Source organism: Lontra canadensis, unplaced genomic scaffold (assembly GCF_010015895.1).
Source record: "Lontra canadensis isolate GAN:19392208 unplaced genomic scaffold, GSC_riverotter_1.0 scaffold8, whole genome shotgun sequence".
Taxonomy (NCBI): Eukaryota; Metazoa; Chordata; class Mammalia; order Carnivora; family Mustelidae; genus Lontra; species Lontra canadensis.
In genome coordinates, this window is record NW_022631002.1 from 31,532,144 (window position 1) to 31,553,306 (window position 21,163).

The 21,163-nt window shown below is 47.1% G+C and overlaps 1 long non-coding RNA gene across 1 annotated transcript; it reads right to left on the reverse strand.

The window, feature by feature from the left end:
* Positions 1 to 839: 839 nt before the first annotated feature.
* Positions 840 to 13,086, reverse strand: LOC116865985. The gene is made up of 3 exons (XR_004382290.1): positions 13,027 to 13,086; positions 1,250 to 1,306; positions 840 to 936 (listed from the first exon to the last, which is right to left on the reverse strand). It is a non-coding gene; the product is annotated as an uncharacterized LOC116865985 (long non-coding RNA).
* Positions 13,087 to 21,163: the final 8,077 nt, after the last annotated feature.

Consider the following 21,163-nt stretch of genomic DNA (forward strand, 5'->3'; position numbering starts at 1 on the left):
TACCTTCTTTGTTTACAAGCACATGTGCATTTGTTGGGCAAAGTTGTACAAAGTTCTTTCCCTTAATTTTGTGGCAGGATAAGATGGCTAATCTGTTTTGACATGCTATCTAAACGGCCTCAGATCAGTATACGGAAGAAGTCATCCAGAAGTCATGTCTTTTATACACGTGTACTGGTGTGTACAAGAGAAAGAGTTATATTGGCTGTGAGGGGTTGAATCATAATGGCCGTTATTATGGCGAATTCAGGGTCCTCACATTCACGCCACATATCAAATCCTCTTTCAATGAGACTGGTTCCATCAGCTGTCAGATTCTATTAAATATATCCCTCGGACCTACTGACCAGCTGACAGGAGAGAAACTTAAAACCATACCCCCACCATTAGCATCATAAAATGTGAAATCAGCTGGAAGGAATGATAACAGAACTGAAAACAGAAGAGATGAAAATCTGTAATGCCCTTGTGTGCTTCTAAATAGAAAGCCCAAGAGTTACAAACACACCCATAAAATACCGAGGTGAAAAAACAAAACAAAACAAAAAAACCCCACAAAACAAAAACAAAATAAAGGTCATCCTGTTGTATGCTTCATAACCTATAATGGTTCTATTACCTTTTGTTAATGTGAGATTTGCATAAATGTTTCATGAGGTTAATATAATGCAACAACCAAAACATTTATTGGGCAACATCTGTGCTGTTTTCCCCGATAATGCAGTGCTTCTTCCAAGCCAATGAAATACAACCTATCATAAGGTTGGGTTGTTAAAATACTTGTGCGAGGGCTAAGATCACATTTTACACATTTGCGGATGCTCCGATCGTCCCAGAGAATTTCTTAATCAGGCAAGAATGGGCAATGGCTGGCACCCAAAGAGAAGGTGAAGTTCTCAGGGAGGCAGAGCATTGGGCCAATCAAGGAAATAGACTCTGTAAAGACAAGAGAAAAATTTCTTTGTGTTGACTAGATCTGCTTCACCATTTCTTCAGCTTAACTTTTGAAGTTTGGATATATTTATTTATTTGTTTAGCTGAAATATTCACTTAATTCTCCAGGGTGGGGAAAAAATTAGATCTGTTCTTAAAATCTCCTAAGAATCCAAGAGTGGGTCAAAATGCCCAATGGCTTTCTGCAGCTATAATCCTATCATGAGATTGGTTCCATATGGGGCTCTTTAAAGCAAAAAAAAAAAAAAAAAAGTTATGAGACCAATAACTCTTAACGAAACTTGGCTTAGCTTACGAGCAGGTCTAACAGATGAAACAGCAGTCCAAGCTGGAAACATGACTTTTCTTCTTCCTGTCAGGGATGAAAGAAAGCATCGTTTCAATTAAAGAAGACCCTAATGGAGATGTGTTTTGTATTATCAATTTTAAGCAAGTAGGGGTTTAAGCATTGTCTCTTTTACCACATGTCTCTACGCAAGTCTTCTCTTGCTCTAACGGAAGTAGTAGGCAATTTTGAAAGTGGGCCCCTTCTTGATTCTGAAGATTGAGTTGGTTTTTGTTTTTGTTTTTAATTTGACCATTGAATCTTAATGGAATTTTGAATTTTTTGACAGAAACTTTTGAATTTTTGATGGAAAGTTTTAGTAGAACTTATTAGTCTGTTTGGGCTGCCCTAACATGATAACATATACTTGCTGACTTACACAGCAGGAATTTATTTCTCATGGCTCTGGAAACTAGGAAGTACAAGATCAAGGTGCCAGCCAACTCTGTTCCCCAGTGAGGGCTTGCTTCCTGACTTGGAGGTGGCCACCTTCTCGCTGTATCCCCACACGACTGAGAGAAAGGAAGCAAGCTCTCTGGTGTCTGAACTTATTGGTCACTAATCCCATCATGAGGGCCCCACCATTATGACCTCACCTCAACCCAATCACTTCTCAAAGGGCCCATTTCCAAATATCACCGCTTTAGGAGTCAGGGCTTCAACACATGAACACAGTTCAATGCACAACAGTGTCATTTGAAAGCTCCTAAAACTTTGGAAGAATTTTGGGTGCAGACTCTTCAGGAAATGAGAGTGGTATTCTCCTGTTCTCGTGCTCACACTCACTCTTCGATGCACGTGTATATCACTTTAGTGTAAGGTTTCTGAACCTTAACACTACTGACATTTTGGACTGGATCATTTTTGCTGTAGGGGGCTTCCCCGTGCATTGTAGGACGTTTAGCAGCAACCCTGGCCTCTACCCACTAGAAGCCATTAGCATCCGCCTCTCACTTGTGACAACTAAATATGTCTCCAGACATCACCAGATGTCCCTTGGGGGAACAAAATTGTCACCCTCAGTTGAGAATCACTAATTTCAGTGTGTTCTGATCTTTGAACATCAATAGGTGTTTTCGGCCGTAGCTGGGTGTCCTCCATAGGATTATGGGCTTAAGAACAAAGGTGACTTTTTGCTTAGGTGTCATCGAATTTAGCTCAAGTCCAGTGGTCTAGTGCCCTCCGTGTTGGGAAAGCCCATGCATTAGATCACAGAGGAAGCACACGGTTGTAAGTAGTGGTGAGTGCCACCTGTATGATCGTAGGAAGAAAGGAGCCACAGAAGGACCCTCTCATCCATCCATCTTGCCTTCAGATGAGACAAACAGACCCCCCGAGACTCTTGCTGTTACAAGTGCCAAGGTGGGGAAGGTGGATCTTCCCAATAACTTCCCCTTGTCCCTGCCTCTCATATTCCCCAGTGCTCTTGCGGCCAATTGGAATTATCCTGCTTATGTATATGTTGACCTTTGTCTTTATTTTCAATGGACTGTCTCCTGTTAGAATGCAAACTCCATGAGAGCAAAGACTTTGCTTGCCCTAAGTGGGATCTTACTGGTGGACCCAAACACAGGAGTCTTGGTTTCAGACTGCCAGGGTTGAAATCCAAAGTCTGCTCTTTATGAGTTTTGTTGACCTTGGCCCATCATTTAGCTTTACCAACCCTCAGTTTCCTCCTCTGTATTTATGTATAACTAAGATAAATAGGTCTAGTTTCTAGCATATGGGACTAAACGAAGTAATACTTATTGCAAAATATGTGCTCAACAAAGATAAACTATTACTTTCACTGCTGTCATTATACCATGCAAAGTAGTTCCTGGCATGAGAAGAAATACAGTAAAGATTAGTAAAATGAATGAGTGAATGAATGAATTCTCTCGTGTCTGTCTCTGATTTTCAATTCTTCCTATTACAGTTGGTAATTTGCTGCCTATCCAATCCTCGTTTCTATTTTCACTATAGCTGGGAAGCAAAGGTCTAATCGGATGTTTGCTTCTAAGCAAGGAATTATAGCAATCATATACAGATAAAAGGGCCCAGACTCGGGAACAATATACCCCCATTAATTTTTCACGATAACATCTCAAATTCTCTACAAGGATTCCATTGTTCTGTGAAGCTCAACTTTGACCCTGGTGCTCCTTCCTTATGGGTTTGTGGGGCTCTGTCCCTGCCCCACACCAGGCACGAGCCAGACAGGGATGATGGCAAGTGGCCCGCTCGGCATTGGGAGGAAGTGGAGCTGTGGGATGGAGAGACAAGGCTGCCCATGCGCAGGGCATCCGCTCAGCCTCCTCCCGCATCCAAATGGTAAATCACCATTTGTAAGAAATGTGCTCAATCAGAGAAGAAAAAGAGATGTAATTATGTCGTTTATAATGAATTCTGGAGAAACAAAGAATTTAAGGAGAAAACTCTGGAGACAACCAGGGAGCCAAAGCCTCTCGGATCATCTGAGCTGCCCTGGAGAAGACGCATAACTGATCAAACATTTGTGTTGATCACAGGGGGCCCTCCTAGCCCCTGAGAATGTTCGCAAGGAAGCAAGAAAACTCAGGAGCCCCAGCAAACACAGACCGACTTTTATTAAATAAATTACATGCTCCTCTCAGCTTCCACCAGCATCAATAATATCAACTTTTGGACAAACGGTTCTCTCTGGGGAACGGGTTCTGAGATTCACTCCTAATCTTCTTTCTTTGAAGTGTCCAAGGGCTTAAAGGCATGTGTCAATATCTAGGGCCTCTGGCCTTTGTTGGGGGGGCGGGTGAGAGGGTCCTGCTGTGGAGGGGAGTGAGACCACCAGCATCCACATACCCACCCCCCCCAGCTGACTATTTGCATTCAGCCCGTTTCCAGGGTTCTCCAGATCACCACCCGCCCACACGGGGGTAAGAATTCCCAAAGGTCCGATGTCTCCTAAGGAACTGGTTTCCATGAGCCTCTAGTTCTAACCTGGCAACACCCGCCGGTCTTTGCTTTCAAGAATAATTAAAAAAAAAAAAAAAAGAACACAGAAGGGGCCTTAGTAGTGAGCATAGGCCTTAAGCTGAAATTTCTAAAAATTTCTAGAAGATCGATTATAGCATCTGTTAAACCATAAAATAAGGACTACCATTAACTAACCCCTTTCAAGATTAACGCAAGAACCAAATTCATTAATACCTTTCTAGATTCTCTTTACCAGCATTTCCCAAGCATGTTGAAAGAACAAACAGCCAGAATTCAGCCTGGATGTCTTACGTCACAGGTTGTATCTAGCCATTCACAAGCTTCCTCATGTGTGTTCTCCATACCAGCCCCGTGAGATAGGGATTATTATTCTCATTTTATTGGATCCAGACCCTATGTTTTTAACCTATAAGCTATTAAGTTTTTGTGGTCAAGCAAGTTTGTAAAAACTCAGAGTTCACCAAGATTAACAGGTTATTATAGGAATTCTCAGCCTTTTAATATACTTAGATCCATTAGAGATCTCCAAAAGGAAGAACAAAATATATAGACTTTCCTCAGCATATTTTGCCATGGAATGCTTATTTCCCCTGGTGCATTTCCAAAGAGTATTGTTCTCCAGGAGCACAAAGGTTACACTCCTAAGGAGATACAGGGTTGTAACTTTGTGCATTAGACCTAAAGCCACAAAGCTGATTGTTGAAAGACTTCTTTTGACTTTTTAAAAAATAAATGATGCATTAGATTCCTATAAGCCACTTACAAAATTGTAAATACTAGAATTGAAAGTTTGAAGTACAGTCGGGTTCATGACATGCTGGGTACCAAAAGTTGTAGGAATACTCGGGCAGACATTTTCACTGTTTTTGGAATCTGTCATTCCTTTCCTCACTTTACCCTCTAAGCACACTCCTAGCCTATAGGATCTTCTCCTGTGCTTGGAAGAGGCTGTGCCCGCAGAAGCTCTCTACTCTTATACTAGAGCAGAGGTTAGCAAATAATAGCTTATAGGCTAAATCTGGCCTGCCACTTGTTTTTGTAAATAAAGTTTTATTAGAACACAGCTATGCTCATATATTTACAAACCTTTGGCTGCTTTCATGCTACAACAGAGTTGAGTAGCTATGACAGAGATTTAGGGACCCACAAAGCCTAAAATACTTAATATTTAACCCTTTACAGGAAAAGTTTGCAGACCCCTGTCCTAAAGCTACATGTTTACAATGATCATAGAGCCTGGTTGCAATGCAGAACTTCTCCAGTAGAAGCCACTGTCTAAAACACCATCCATTCAATGTGAGGCAAGCTACCGCCATGACTTACCCACGCTTTTATTTTATTTTCTTTTAAGATTTTATATATTTATTTGACAGAGAGAGAAAGAGAGAGAGGACAAGCAGGGAGAAATGCAGAGGGAGAAGGAGAAACAGGCTCCCCACTGAGCAGTGGGATCCTGATGCGGGGCTTGATCCCAGGACCCTAGGATCATGACCTGAGCCAAAGGCAGACGCCTAACCAACTGAGCCACCCAGATGCCCCATGCCCACTCTTGTGAGGTCAGAAATCCTATGTGATAGGGGTTTTCTCCAATGAGGGAGAGATACTAAGGAAAGGGAAAAGACACCAGTATTTTTTGGTCTGTGGTTATGTATCTAGAAAGATGCTTATGTTGTCTATGTACAACAATCTTGATAAAAAGATATGACCCCATTTTAAGGGGAAAAAAAAAAACAGTCGAACAGGTAAATTATTTGGCCAAGTTTACATGGTAAAGAATTTGCATCTCAAACTCTCTAACTCGGGTGAGCACTGATTCTAAAGGACTGGTTAAGAATACAGGCTTTGGGGGGCGCCTGGGTGGCTCAGTGGGTTAAAGCCTCTGCCTTCGGCTCAGGTCGTGATCCCGGGGTCCTGGGATTGAGCCCCGCATCGGGCTCTCTGCTTGGCGGGGAGCCTGCTTCCCCCTCTCTCTCTGCCTGCCTCTGTCTACTTGTGATCTCTGTCTGTGAAATAAATAAATAAAATCTTTAAAAAAAAAAAAAAAAGAATACAGGCTTTGGGATTACCCAGTTTAGATTCAGACCCCAGCTCTGTCATGGACCAGCTTTGGGTCTTGGGCAAATGACTTAACTCTGTGCCTCAGTTTCCACCCCTGTGAAGTGGGAGGGACAATAGTACTCTCCTCCTAAGGTTGTTATGAGTTAATTCATGGAAAATTCTTGGCATGATGCCTGGAAGAGTAAGAGCTCTGCACAAATGTTAGTTGTTACTGTTTGATGGGGAGGGACAGAGAAGTTTCTGGAATAACATCTAAATTTCTGGCACTAACAAGTTGGGCTGGTGCACTTTTTTTTTTTTTGGGGGGGGGGACTGGGTAGGGGCAGAGGGAGAGGAAAAGAATCCTCAAACAGACTCTGCTGAGCGTGGAGCCTGACACGGGGCTCAATCCCAGGACCCTGAGACCATAACCCAAGCAGAAATCAAGACTTGGATGCTCAACTGACTGAGCCACCCAGATGTTCCTGGTGCCTTTGTCTTTTTGCATATACAAGGAGCCCCTGAGGGCAGAAGGTATTTCCCTATGTCTCCTGTAAGTGTCTTGGCCAACATATTCCATCAAAGTGTACTGGCGTGTTGGAGGCAGAAATGGCTAAAGAAGCTTGTCAGTAAATCTTGAGCTCCTTAGTCGTTGACAGAACGAGCCAGTGCGGGGAGCCTGGTCAACACAGGTGACTGACTTCTACTTCAGTTTCAGAGGATTGGGTCTTTGTCTGATGTTTCAGTTATCAACTATCCCAAGCTTACCTTAGCACAATAGTCATTTATTATCTCTCAAGGTTCTGGGGTTGATTGGGCTCTTCTGTGCTAGTCTTCTGTTCCAGGTGTGGTTGACTGGAGCTGAGACTGTTTTTCTGGGGCAACCAAGATGGCGGTCTCACACGCTGGGCAGTTGGTGCTGGCTGTGGCTCGACCTCCCTTCCAGGCTGTTTACCAGAACACACTGCTTCTCCACATTTGGCTGGGGATTCTCACCGTGTGGTCCTTGGGGTCTAAGAGGAAGAACATATCATTTTCTGTCCTCTCAAGTTCTGTACTTGGAAATCCTGGAAGGACACTCCTTTTGCAACCCCTGGTCGAAATAAATCACAGAGACAACCTAAATTCCAAAGGAGAGGAAACTGACTGTCTCTTGATGAGAGGAATGGCTCTGTGGCCATTTTTAATCCACCATACCTGGCCTCCCTGGACCCCTGCCTCACCTCACCGAAGAGATGGGTCACCTGCAGCCAGGATCTTCCTTTCCTGAAGGGACACTCCCATTGTTCTGTCTTTGAGGTTACCTGGGCCATAACTCTCAGCAAACACCTCAGTGTTTGACAGATGCTGTCTGTTCTATGAGGCCAGGTGCAGGCAATTCCCACTCCCTGCCCCTGACCTTTCAGGGAGCTTCCTAAAACAATGTCAAGCTTGGTCTCATGTCCATTCCTCCTCTATACCTGAATAACTTCCACTCATCCACATTTCAACCTAAAAGACACCTCCTCCAGGAAGTATTACTTGCTTTACACCCACCCTACCAGCTCAGTGGTCCCATAAAGTTGTGATTTAACCTCCCCTCACCAACCCTGTCCACCCGATTGCTGCATTTCTCCACCTAACCTATCATTAACTGCTCACTTATTGCTCATCTCCATTTGACAGAAGGTTTCATGGCGGGCAGGTAGAGACTGTGTTGTACTCTCCATTATGCCCTCAGACTCCCCTGTGGTGCTTGGCTTACCAGATGATACTCAATAAATTTTCCCTCTGATTCTTTCCTACTCTCCTGCTCTCAGACCCTGGACTATCGGGGATGCTAAAGCTTGGGGTTTGGCAGAAGCAAGGTCAAGAGGACACCAGTGGGGATGGCCTGAGAGCCAGAGGGAGGGGAACAGTGGGAGAAGCGAGGAGCAAGATGGCAGGGTAAGCCTTGCTAAGCCAAGAATCCCGGTACCATCCATGCAGCTGTTCCCTTGGCTTCCCAAGTTCTAGTAAAGCCTTAAATCCCCAATAAATGTTTTATTCACATCCAAACACACCTTACATCCTGGCGTGGCTCAGAAACTCTGGCTGTGAAGGAGAGTGGGGGGCGGGGGGCATTGAGAAGGTTGTGTTTTTGGGCTTCCCCCTGAAATTGTTCTTCCAAAGCAAACACATGTAAGTTTGTAAAGGCAGGTTCATTAGAAAGAATGAAAGAGGAAGGAAGGAAAGTAGTGAATCTAGTAATACCCCAATCCTTTAGACCTCTCCAGTCAGGTCTGGCTGCCCACCCTGAAACCTATAAGCTGAGAGCTCTGGGGAGGCTGCCATGTGCCCTCCCCTGGAAATGTCGCCTTGGCTGGTCCGTGGCTCTAGGGTGGTAGGGGTGAGTGTTGGTTTATTGCCTCCTGCTCGCACCTGCCTGAGCAGGCACCCCGGCCCCTTCCCCAGTTCACAGCCCTACAGACTGTGTCTTCCTACAGGACAGGTTTCAAAGCAGCCACCTTGCAGGCTTTCTCTCTGGGTGCGAGACAAAATTGTTGCTTCTCTTTGTAGCTCACTTTTCCCTACTTCTTCATCCCTAAAAAGCAGCATTCCACATCCCCAGCTCAGGACATCAACCCCTTTGCTCTTCCGTGCAAAATACAGTTGCATGTTTTTTCACCCTTGCTTTGAGACCCCAGCGGAGAAGAGGATCTGAAGCCTAACTCTGGGGACGGAAAGAGCAAAGCTGCTGTCTTCCTGAGCTCCCCGGGCTGAGCACCCACACGCCGACGTTTGTCACACGCAAATGAACGCGCTCTCCCCAGCATGATAAATTTCACATCAGTCCTGCTGACTTCGGCTTACTAATTGCCTGATAGCGTTTTCTTTGTTAAGGTTTCCTGGGATCATCACACTTTTTGTTGAACTGACAGTGGAAATATTCCGCAGCTGACGACCCAGATGAAGCCTGATGCACGACTTCCCTAATCTTGCATGGTGGTGGGGGTGGGGGGGAACGTGCTGGTGGCCTTGGGCAGGCCCCCAGCAATCTCTGAAACAGATCTCTGGCGGTGGGGTGGGGGGGCGCTCCCCAGCACTGCCACGATGCACGACTCAAAGGTGATGCCACGCACATCGTACTATTGTGCCCGAATGCCCCCTGGAAGCAAGCAGGGCATGACATCAACACTACACGGTGGCCCTGGACAACCTCAATCTGAATGTGGGGGCTTTGACCGGCAAGATGCAGGGAACCCCCGGGGAGCCTGTTTATTGAACAACAGGAGTGGGACCCAGGAGGGGCATGCCCATGTTCACGCCCCCATTCTAGGCTGGGTGTTCTAGATTCTGCACTGTCTGCCTCGCTACCTGAGCCCTTGGATGGAGGCATTGCTAGTTTGGCTTGGTCAAGGAGAGCTGTCAAGTAATACCCAGAGAAAGACGGGAAGCCTGGGTTTGATGCAAGTAAGAGGAGACCCTCTGAATATGGGGGTGCCTTCCGGGGAGGGGCGGGGGCAGAACGAACCACAGGGAGGTCTCCTCACCCCAATTTGCATGCTCCCTCTCAGCAAGGGAGGGAGCGCTCTTATCAGCTCAAGAATTCAGCCAGCCAGTCAGGGTTGCATACCACACGGTGGCTGGGCCTGGCTCGGCTGTCTAGTCAAGAACAGGCTTGTCTTTGTTCCTGTGTGACTGGGGCTGCTGCTTGGGGATGGAGGATCCAGGGTGGGTGCAATTATAGGATTTTTTTTTAAGGTATAGAAATTGTATCTTTCATTTCAGGCCTTGGGAAAGTAAACCGAAGAAGGGAGCGTGATGTTAAAGGGGTAAGTGGAGTCGTTTTCATTGCTGGCAACCCCTCTTTCCCAAAAGTGACCCTGGGAGCTCATGTGCCTTTCTGTTGTCAGAGGAGTCACCGATGGTGTCAAGACACTGCATTGAACTTTCCAAACTCTGTTCACCTTATCTTATCCTCTAAAGACTCAGAACCCTATGGTCTTGGTGTTCGAAAAATTCTTACAGGTCATCTACCTGTCCATCCATCTGTCCACCCACCCGTCCACTCATCCACTCATCTACTCATCCATCCATCCACTCTTCCATCCACCCATCTACCCATCCAGCCATCTGTCTATCCACCCACCCACCTGCCCGTCCATGCATGCATCCATCCATCCATCCACCCAATCATTCATCTGTGTAACTGTCCAATCATCCATCCATCCATCCATCCATCCATCCATCCATTCATCCGCCCACCCACTCATCCACCCACTCCCCTACATATCCTTCCAGGAAGTATTTGTTGAGCACTTACCATATGCCACCCAGTGGTGAACAAGGGAGACAAAGCCTCTGCTCTCATGGAAACTGCCATGCTATTGGGGAAGATGGACAGTAAACAAGGAAGCACAGAAATAAATGAGATCCTTACAAGATTGTGGTAAGCACCCAGAACAAGAAAACCCAGGAGACATGAAAGAAGAAATGTGGAGCTCCAGCATGATCAGGAAGAGCCTTCCTAAGAAGGCAACACTCCAGCTGCAAACTGAGGGCCGAGAGGGAGAAAACCAGACTGAAAAATTGGGACAAGCGTGTTCTAGGCAGCGAGAACAGCAAGCATTGACCGGAGGCTCTGAAGGGGGCCGGCGCTTGGCCAGTGCTGCCGGAGCAGAGTGAAATTTGCAAAAACCACTTGTTCAAATGAAACACTGCACAGAGCCTAACATGAAGTAAACCAAAGTGAAAGGATTCAGATAAAGTCACTTTAAAACCACTAATAGGATCCGGGGGCTGGCTTTGGTGCCGATCTCTCCCGCAGCATTTAACATGGGTTAGAACGCTTTGGAATGCTGAATCATTGCCTCCAACACCAGCTGAGTTCATGGGCTGGGGCTGGGAGGAGCCAACAGAGTGCACAGGTCTCCAGGAAGTGGGTGTTGGGCAGGCGGGCTTTCTTTGGGGACACATCTCCCTGAGCAAAAAGGCTGCACGTGAGTCAAGGACCAATGCTCCCGTGGCCAAATCACGCGGTGGTTTCCCCTCCCGGCTGCTCCGGCTTATCCCAGCGGCTCCTTGCCGAGCTGCTCACAGGACATATTTCAGACCAGGAGACTTTGAAGTATGTGTTCTCTTAAGGCTTAACAATGTCAAGCTTCATAACCCAAGAACTGGCTTGCTAGCTTCCTACTTTAAATTGCTCATAATTTGAAACATGCAAACATTTCCACTTTATCAAGCAGGGCTACTAAACATATTATTGCTGGAACCTGCATGTTTTATGGTCTCCATACAGCCAGGGAGCTGAGTTTTATTAAAATAGACTGTTAAGAGGCTCAACTCATTATGGAATCTTCCAGGCCTCAGAATGAAAGAGTTTTGTTTACTAAGGGCAGGGGTAAAAAGGGCTAGGAAGAGGGTGGGGATGAGTGTGAGTGTGTGTGTGTGTGTGTGTGTGTGTGGTGAAGGGAGAGGTGGGGAAAAGGCAGAGACCACTAACAGTCTTGGCTTTGCCCTTCGGTGCTCCCCACCCCTCGCTCCACTTCCATGTCAGCCGCCTGTCTGAGGTTGGGCATGTCCATGGGCTCTGAGTCCCTTACTTAAGGCAGACTCGAGTCTGACTACAGAACAATGGGAATTTAGCAAAGAAGGGTGATTCTTCCCTTGGAGAAAAAAAAAAAAAAAAAAGAGGCTCAGGGCCTCCACTGAAGGCAAGCACACCTAGAATGTTACAATGAGATCTGACCAACGTATGGCATGCACAAAAGTGTTCTTTTTTTTTTTTTTTTCCCCAGGATGCTCCCGGGCTGGGGACAGTATTTAATGACAGGAAGGGGAAGACCGTGTAGTATAATCATTCCTATATATTCGGGTAGAGACCTGTGTGCTGCTGCAATCATGCCATGGCCAGCTGCCAGATCTCTTGCTCCCCGGGTTCCCATGCTGGCCTTGGGGACAGGTGGAGAGGAACCCAGACGTCCTACCAGCCCCTGAGAGTCTGCAGATAGACTCCAGCCCCAGATCCCACTGGTAGCAATTATCTGAGATACTGCAAGTGAGACCGGCAGGTGAGCTGCCCAACTGAACCTTGTCAATGCAGAGGAACATGAAGTGAGTAAGTGGTTTTGCCACGTCGAGCCCCTAAGGTTCATGTTGGGGTGGAGGGTTACATAGCAGTAATCATCGGGGACCCCTTCCTTGAACTCGGGGGTGGGGCTTAGGGGAAAGCAGCAGTTCTCCAAGTGCAGGCAACGATGTCTTCCAGCCAGGCTGACCATAATGATGATTGTAATAGTGAGGACACCTGCTCTTAATGGAACATCCCATGTGCTGGGCATGTGTGCTGTGTGTTTTTGAATGTTTTTAGGGGTTCCTAGGTAGCTCAGCTGGTCAAGCATCTGCCTTCAGCTCAGGTCATGATCTCAGGGTGCTGGGATCGAGCCCCACATCAGACTCCCTGCTCAGTGGGGAGCCTGCTTCTCCCTCTCTCTCTGCCTCTCCCCCTGCTTGTGCTCACTTTCTCTCTCTTTGTCAAATAAATAGATAAAATCTTTTTAAACAATGTTTTAAAACATTACCTGAAGTACACTCAATTATTGTCCCCACTTTGAAGGGGAGGACCCATCTTTGAAGCTCAGAGTCCGATGGTGGGGTCCTAACCCACGCTAACACCACAGTCCCCTTCAGTCGCCGCCACCCACCACTCTGCACTCCTTGTGCAGTGAGCTCTCAGGACACGAGCAACTCCTCCAGAACCCCCATGTGTCCCGCATTTACTAAGTTAGCACCTGCTTGCCAGGCACTGGGCTGGATTCTAGGAACATCCCCAGAGCTTGGCGTGGAGCCTCCTGCAGAGGCTTCAGCAGTCCGTGTCCCTGGAGTCACCAACGCTCCCCTGTCATCCCCACTCTGCTGCACCTGACACAGTGGCTGATCCCGCATAAGCAGCCAGAGTTCACCAAAGGGGGTTATGACATCATCGTGTATCAACAGACAAGGGGTGGCGGGTGAATGGATGGACAATGGATGGGTGTATAAACAAATCACATTCTGACGCGCACATATTTTAAGAAGCCCTCTCTGGAGTGTGTTCTGTGGCGGTTTTAATTTTATAGGAAGGTGTCATTCTTCCCAATCTGTGATTTTTCTTCTTCTTCTTCTTCTTTTTTTTAGGTGGCCCTGGTGCAAGGCAAAGAGGGTTGGCAAGTAAGATCTGGAGATGAAGGAGGTCGGAAAGGTGTTAACAAGCTATAAATGACCTTCCCAGCCTATTCAGGCATAAGTAATGTCCCCAAATTGCCTACAGTCAAAACTGCCAATTCCAAGCTGATTGCGATGAATCAGGCCTCCCCCTATACGCCATAATGTGATCAATTTCTCATTTCGCTGAATAAATAAGCTGGAAGATGGGGAACTGTCTCTGACCCACCGTTAACCTTCTGCCTCATTATTCATATCAGACCTATGACATGCAGGTACGAAATCCCTGGTTCAATTTTAGCTAATTATTTGTTAGGACTGAAGGCTCCGTGAAGTGTTACTGATGGTACAAGTGCCCAGGGACCTCCGGGCGGAGAAAATCAGACTGAGAAAGCCTTTGTCTAGAAGAAGGGAGAGCTGGGAGCATCCGCCTTTTTTTCCCCCAGCCATAAGCTTATGGTTGGCACGTTCCTGCACTTATCCATGTATCTTTGCCTCCGAGTGAGCCATCCCGGTAATTTATGACATCCTGGACTATTGTGAACTTACATCTTTTTATCATACTCTGCGAAGATCGCCCTCACAAATCAATTCTTTTATTGGGAAGAAATCCCATTGTAGGCTTTCCCCTCTCCCTCCTCCCCACAGCATCACCCTGATAGGGACATTGAGGGACCAGAGCTTTGGGAAATATTAACATTTTTTGTTTCATTGGCTGGCTGCCTCTGGAGAGATTTCTGGGATGGATGCAGAAGTAGGTTCGTGTGTCGGGAAGGAGGAAGCCTGTATGGGGGGGATTTGGCAGGTGTTATCTGCAGAGATGGCAGGAGCTGTTGGCCTGGTCCTAGGGGCCATGGTGGCTCCCCTGGGAGGCGCCGATTGGCTCAGCCTGGAAGACCTGGTGCTTGCCCCTGGGGCCTCCCCACCTCCCACTCCCCCCACCCCCACCGATGGAAGGTCTGTGACTGGTTGTTCCAGCCCAGAGTCCATCTGTGAATCAGTGTGGGTCACTTCGAAGGACTCCCCCAAGACTAGAAAGGGGCAAGGTGCTTTGGGTGCATTTGCGTTTTCTTAAGAGAACGAAGGCCTTTCCTGCACCAGAGCTGTTTTGTCGCCTTTATAAAGATTTGGCCCTTCGTATTTTCAGAGTTCCTGAGAATTTCCCCAAAGCACTCTCACCTCAGACTTAGCGAATCGGCTTATCCATCCCTCTCACGCAACATACAGTTTCGAACATGCCTCATGCTCTCGAAGGTTCCATAAGGGAGGAGTAGCTTATCAAGAACAGTCCTGTCCTCATGGAGCTTTCGGTCTAGCGTGGAGACAGTTGCTATTTAAGAAGGCATTGTGATGGGGGAAGTTCATGGGTGTGGAGCACAGAGGAGATGGGGATTTGGGGGGCCTCCCTCCTGGAGGGAACCCTGGGGGAGGGAACCCTGGTGGTAACCAGGACGAGGTAGAAAGGGGGGTAGGATGGCAGGGAAGGGAAATGTCCCGCTAGAAGAAGCAGCACACCACGTGTCCTGGAGGTCAGAGGGAGCATGGCAGGCTGGAGGATAGTATGCTTGCAAAGAGGTGTAGGAAGCAGCCAAACAAGGAAGTAGGACCAAGTCATGAAAGGCTTCATTCCTCTGTTTCTGGATGTAAATGTTCCAGTCTGAGGGAAGAGGGGAAAGGGGGCTCCATGCGTAATTATTCTAGATCTTAAGAGCAGAGGATAATAGTCTTCAATCAGGGCTACGTCTGACAAATCAGGGTGTAGGGTCCCCCTATTTGAAAGTCAAGTAGAGGAACTGGGATTTCTTGGATTCTACCCCAGATTCCTTGAAAGTAATCATCAGGGTCAACTTTGCATCTTAGAAAGATCTCTGGGGGCACCTGGGTAACTCAGTTGATTAAGCATCTGCCTTTGGCTCAGGTCATGATCTCAGAGTCCTGGGATCAAGTCCCCCATCGGGCTCTCTGCTCAGCGGGGAGTCTGCTTCTCACTCTCCCTTTGCTGCTCCCCCTGCTTGTGCTCTCTCTCTCTTCCTCACTCTCCCTCTCAAATAAATAAATTATATAAAAATAAATAAAATAAATTAAAATAAAAAATAACAATAAAAAAATTAAATTAAAAAATAAAATAAAAAGAAAGAAAGAAAGCAAAAAGGGAAGCTCTATGGCTTCCTGTGGTGGATGGTTTGGAAGAGGGAGCAACTAAATGGAAAGAGGCAGGGAGGACTTCTGCCTTCCATGAGCTGAGCCACACAGACCAGGTGAGATCATCTCCATCCTGCAAAGACAGACTCAGAGACGAAGGGCCCTGGCAGCCATTAATGATCACCAGGTGCCCAGCCTCATCTAATCAATGAAAGAGAGTCCCACTGTGGGCCCTGTGTTGCTGTTTTCCACCACGGGAAACCCATTTTTCTGCGGGAGAGATGGGTGCGACCCCCAGCCTAACGTCCGTTATGGAAAGCCCAAGGAAACAATTAGAGAGCATTTGGGTTGTTTTTTTCTCTGCCGGACCCCAGATATCCTCTGGTGATCAGTTTAGGATCTGCTAAGGCCACTGGAAGCTGAGCTTCCTGAGGGCAGGACGTCATGGTCTCCTTCACCCCCATAGTTCCTTCCGGTGCTTCGCATACAGTTGGCGTTTAATAAATCGATTTGGAAGTCACAGCTTCCATGGTGGGTTCTCAGAGGGTGCTCTCTGAGGTGCTGAGAGGGGTCAGTCGCATGAGGACAGAATGGGGCACTCAGCTGTCCCTGCTGGTTCCCTCAGCACACTGACCCGCCCAGGGCCAACAGCAATCTCTCCCAGGACCCTCCTCCTCCCTGAGGCTGAGAAAGAGCCAGGCTCAGGGCGTGGCCCAGGGGAGATTTCTCTGGCTGATGAATGATGGAGTGACTTGAGTCAGCCCATTAAACCTCCCCTGGGGTCCCGGCCAGAGAGAACTGTGGCCCCGTGGGGAGTAATAACATTATCGGCATCGTTTCTTGATGGCTTATTACACGCCAGACACCATCTAATCTTTTCACATTTTAAGCTCCTTGAATCCTCACAAACCCGCATTCATTGTACTGCTATTGTCCCCATTGAACGTATGAGAACACTGAGACCCGGAGAGGTTACTAACCAGCTCCCAGAGGCTACAGCAGGGGCACCAGCCATCAGGGTTACCATCCAGACCACTGGTCTTCCCCAGGGAGCTGGGAGTGGAGCAGGAATTCAAACCCTGGTTGATGGTGAGTCACATCTGGTCAGTGCACCCAGCAGGGACGGCCTTTGTGGCTATCTATCTGCAAAAGAGTGGGAGAAAGTGAAATTCTCACCCTGAGATTCATGGGTCTGAGGGGCAAGACATAGCCCATCTCCCCTGATACTTTGGAAGATTCCAGCTAAGAGAAAGAGAAAGCATTCCCCACATCTGTGTTGCTAACTATAGAATAGAAACACGCTATCTCAGGATAAAACACAAAAACACCAATGAGCTTAGACTTCTTTCCTTTGTTCAGTCATTCGCTAAGCTATTTTCTTGAGTTCTTGCTGTGTGTCAGGCACTGTTTTAGGGGCTGGGTTCTAGCATGGCACTGGGCGAATAGGACCCCTGCCTTCCCAGGGATGTACTATCTCTTGGGGGAAGTATTCACAACACACAGGGACAAACATGGTGCCAGGGATAATCGGGAGCTGAGAGAACAAAGAGCAAGGGTGCCAGGGCTCCTCTAGAGATCCCTGCCCCTCCCCAGGATGCAGGAAAAGCAGGAGAGGCCAGGTAAAGGTATTGGGGGAAGGGAGGAGAGAACTGCAGCCTTTGATTTCAGGGGCTCAATTCATATGCCCAAGCAGGGAGTCCTTGCGGGTGGAGGAAGTGGGTCTCTAATTTGAGGAGGGAAGCAGAGCCTATGCTCAGACTTAAGAAGGAAATCTTGCCCTTGGGCACCCAGCCAGGGCAGGGAGGGGGGCTGCACACCCACTAGAGTGGACATCTTTTTGAAGTTCACACCCAGCGCCCTATGGGATCAGCAGTGACCCTCCTTCAGTCACTTCATGACCACACCCCCAGTGTCTTTCTGCTCTTTGAAAGTGGCTTGAGCTCCCGGGTGGCCAAAGCCCATGTTTTCCTCTCTGAGCTTGATGTGACTCCATGGTGGGGATAATTCATGGTCAAGTGGCTGATCTCAGGACCTTGAGGCTCAAGGTCGTGCAGCCTTCTATCCTTAACCCAGTGTGGGAAACAGCTTCGCCACCTGGTTGTGGGGAGGACTAGCTTAAGGCCATTTCTCCCCACCATCTTCAAAGTCCCTTTTGGAAAGTTACCTTCATATGTGTTTCAAATTCAACATAAACTCCACTTATCTTTTCTTGCTTTTTCTGTTTCTCAGGATGCTTCCAGAAATCCGTGACAAATTTTCATGAATGGGCTTGCATTGCTGTAGGTCAGGGTCCTGCCCCTGAGTGGTCCAGGCCAAGCCTGGGTCCTCCCAGGGCTGAGCCCCAGGCTTGGGTGGGAAACAAGCCACGATGAAGTTCATGTAAAGAAAAATGAAGGCCTCCCCCCACCAACCAATTCAGCGCCCTACCGTCTGCTCTGACCCCGCGCCAGGGATCGGTGACCAGTATCTCAAGGGCTGTTTTCCATGACAGCTTGCATGCCTGAGCTCATTCATCAATTTCTATGCAACAAAATCAGTTTGTGGAAAACTCGCATGAGTTCCTGAATCCGGGGGCGAAGGGGGGGACATGGTGAGATACAAGACAGACTTTTCCTGTGATGGTAGGAACATTTCCAGCTCCCCCCTGCACCAGGCCTCCCTTCTGATCCCCAGCCACAGTCTCACTTTTTCCATGGCCTTATCAATTTCTGATAGGCAAGGATGAATCCAGCATTCGAGGGAAAAGGAGGCCCTGGGAAAGGCAAAGCCTGCCAGATCCTTCCACCACGCACATGTGCGGCCCCACATGGGCTCAGGCCCAGCCTCAAAGCGTGACCTCATCCAGCACGGTCACATCTCCTCTTTCCCCTGTGCGTGTGGACCCTGGAATAGGGAGGAAGCTGAGCTGGACAGGAAGTCATCAGTGATAGAAGGCAATGGACACTCTAACTCATCCCAGCTTTGGCCTCCAATTCGGAAGAGGAAGATGGGACTTCCTGAGAGGTTCTATCGGTAGCCTTTGGGTGTAGTTGTTAGTTATTAGTTCTGTCCATCAGGTATTTCTGGTCCTCTCCCGTCCTGGGCTCCAGGTAGGATTTGACTTCCTGGCCCACTGTATGGGTGAGTAAGTGCATGTCCCCAGCACTAGCCAATGAGTTGTTAATGCAAGTGACACGAGTCACTGCTTCGCTAAGCACGTAAGCGCGGTGGGTTATCTTTTTTCTTTCTGGTACCGTGATTGGCCATGCTTGAGATGGTGGAAGCCCCAATTCTTTGAAGGCCTGAGTGACTGACTACAGAATGAATAGAGCCCTTCCACCATGATGGATGTGTAGCACGTGCAGGAAACCAACGTGTGCTGATTTATGTTTCTGGAACGAGGTGCTCCATGTTACTAGCCTAGAACAATGGACACAGTGGTGTGGAATGACAAGCAAGATGGAGGAGAGGAAGCGCTGGCTCCAGTCACAAGTTCCTAGTTCAGTGCTTGTCTCTTCTTAGTTCTTCTCAATAATATTGCCAGTAACTTATGGGGCGCCTGGGTGGCTCAGTCGGTTAAGGGCTCAACTCTTGGTTCCAACCCAAGTCATGATCTCAGGGTTGTGAGATTGAGCCCCGCATCAGGCTCCATGCTCAGAGTGAAGTCTCCTCGAGATTCTCTGTCTCTCTCTCCCTCTGTCTCTCCCACGCATGCGTGTGTTCTCTCTCTAAAATAAATAAATAAATCTTTTAAAAAATATGACTGATAACTTGCGATCTTGAAACTGATCAGATTTCTCTGAGTATTAGTATTCTTATCTGTAACATGAGGATACGATACTTGCTTCTCGACATTCCCATGAGGACGCAACACAAGCATCTAGCGTGTTGTCTGTTTCACTTTGGACATGTGTTACTCTGTCTGCTTACTGTTTTATTGCTTCTAATGTGCCTGTTTTACACATTCAACATTGCTACGTTTAAAATCAATCCCACCTTCCAATTAGGTGGCATGTAAGTAATGCTGTGTCTTGCTTTCAAATAGTGTCCAAGTTACTTAAATACGATAGTTGGCACTCAGTAAAAAATAGAAATTATTTTTTTTATTTTAAAAAAAGATTTTATTTTTTTGAGGGAGAGAGAGAGAACATGCAGCAGGAGGGTGCAGAAGGAGAAGGAGAGAGAAACCCAAGCAGACTCTGTCCTGAGCATGAAGCCCGACGTGGGGCTCGATCCCACCATGCTGAGATCAGGACCCAAGCCAAAACCAAGAAGTCGAACGCTCAATGGTCTGAGCCACCCAGGCACCAACTGTGGAAATTATTTGTATCTTACATGTTATCCCATTGAACTTTTCAGGATTTGTCCCATCTAGAAAATGGGAATCATAACCGTACTCTCAAAGGAGCCGATGAAGTGGAAATGCTTTCAGAGTATCAATGGCCGTGCGGTAGAGTGAGTAATAACCCTCCAAGGACCCTGCCTTCTGGAGGGCTTCCTGATCACACTTCCCCAAGCCTGTGCATCTGGAATGTTTAGTTCTAGTGGGGCTCTTAAGGATGACGGTATGTATGGGGCAGCCGGACACTGCACTCCAGGTGGACACAGCAGTGTCCAACCAAGCCCAGCTGGAAAAGGAAAGCTAGGGTGCAGAATTATTTAGTCAGACCCAGGTTGAAGCCATTTTCATCTCTCAGAAGCCATGGCCCCTTAGATTTGTCATTTCAACACCTCAGATTTATCTTTTATAATATGGGGACATTACTAGATTTCTTACTGGATTGCTGTAAGGACTCAATGGAAACATATATATACAGAGCATAGAGCATGCTGTCCAATTTTGCAGCCGCTGGACACACATGGTTATGAAGCACTTGAAACGTGGCCAGTCCAACTTGAAGTGTGTTGTATGTATACAATAAGGGCTAAATTTCAAAGATTGAGTATAAACCAAAGGATATAAAATATCTCATCATCACTTTTATATTGATACTGAAGTGATAATATTAAAAATGATAATACTTTAGACAGACTGAGTTATGTAAATATAATATTAAAAGTCATTTCACCTATTTCTTTTTATTGTTTCTCTTTTTTTTTTTAATGTCTTTTTAAAAAAAGTTTATTTATTTACTTTTAGTCATCTCTACCCCAACTGGGGGCTTGAACTCACAACCCTGAGATCAAGAGTTGTATGCTCTTCCAACTGGTCCCGCTGGACACCCCTTTACTCTTTCTTTTGTGGCCACTAGAAAATGTAAAAGTACATTTACGGTTCACATTTGTGAGTGCAATTTATTGGTCTAGAATGACAACCAACCCATAGTACGTACTCAGTAAAAGTTGAGCAGTGACAGGCAGGATGCCAGGGACTTGTAGGAGAGAATGCTGGGGTTGTGCCAGGAAACAGCACTAAGGAGGAAGAGAATGCATCTTCACGCAGGCAAACTCATCTTCATGGTTTCAGTAGGAAAGAGGGCATGCTTCCTGTTCTGATTGTGGTGGAGATGAAGGACAGTACACTTCCTGTTTTATCTCCTGTCCCCTCAGTCCCTCCTCCAATGATACTGCTGATTGTGCTGCTCAAGTCTCAGAGGTGATCTT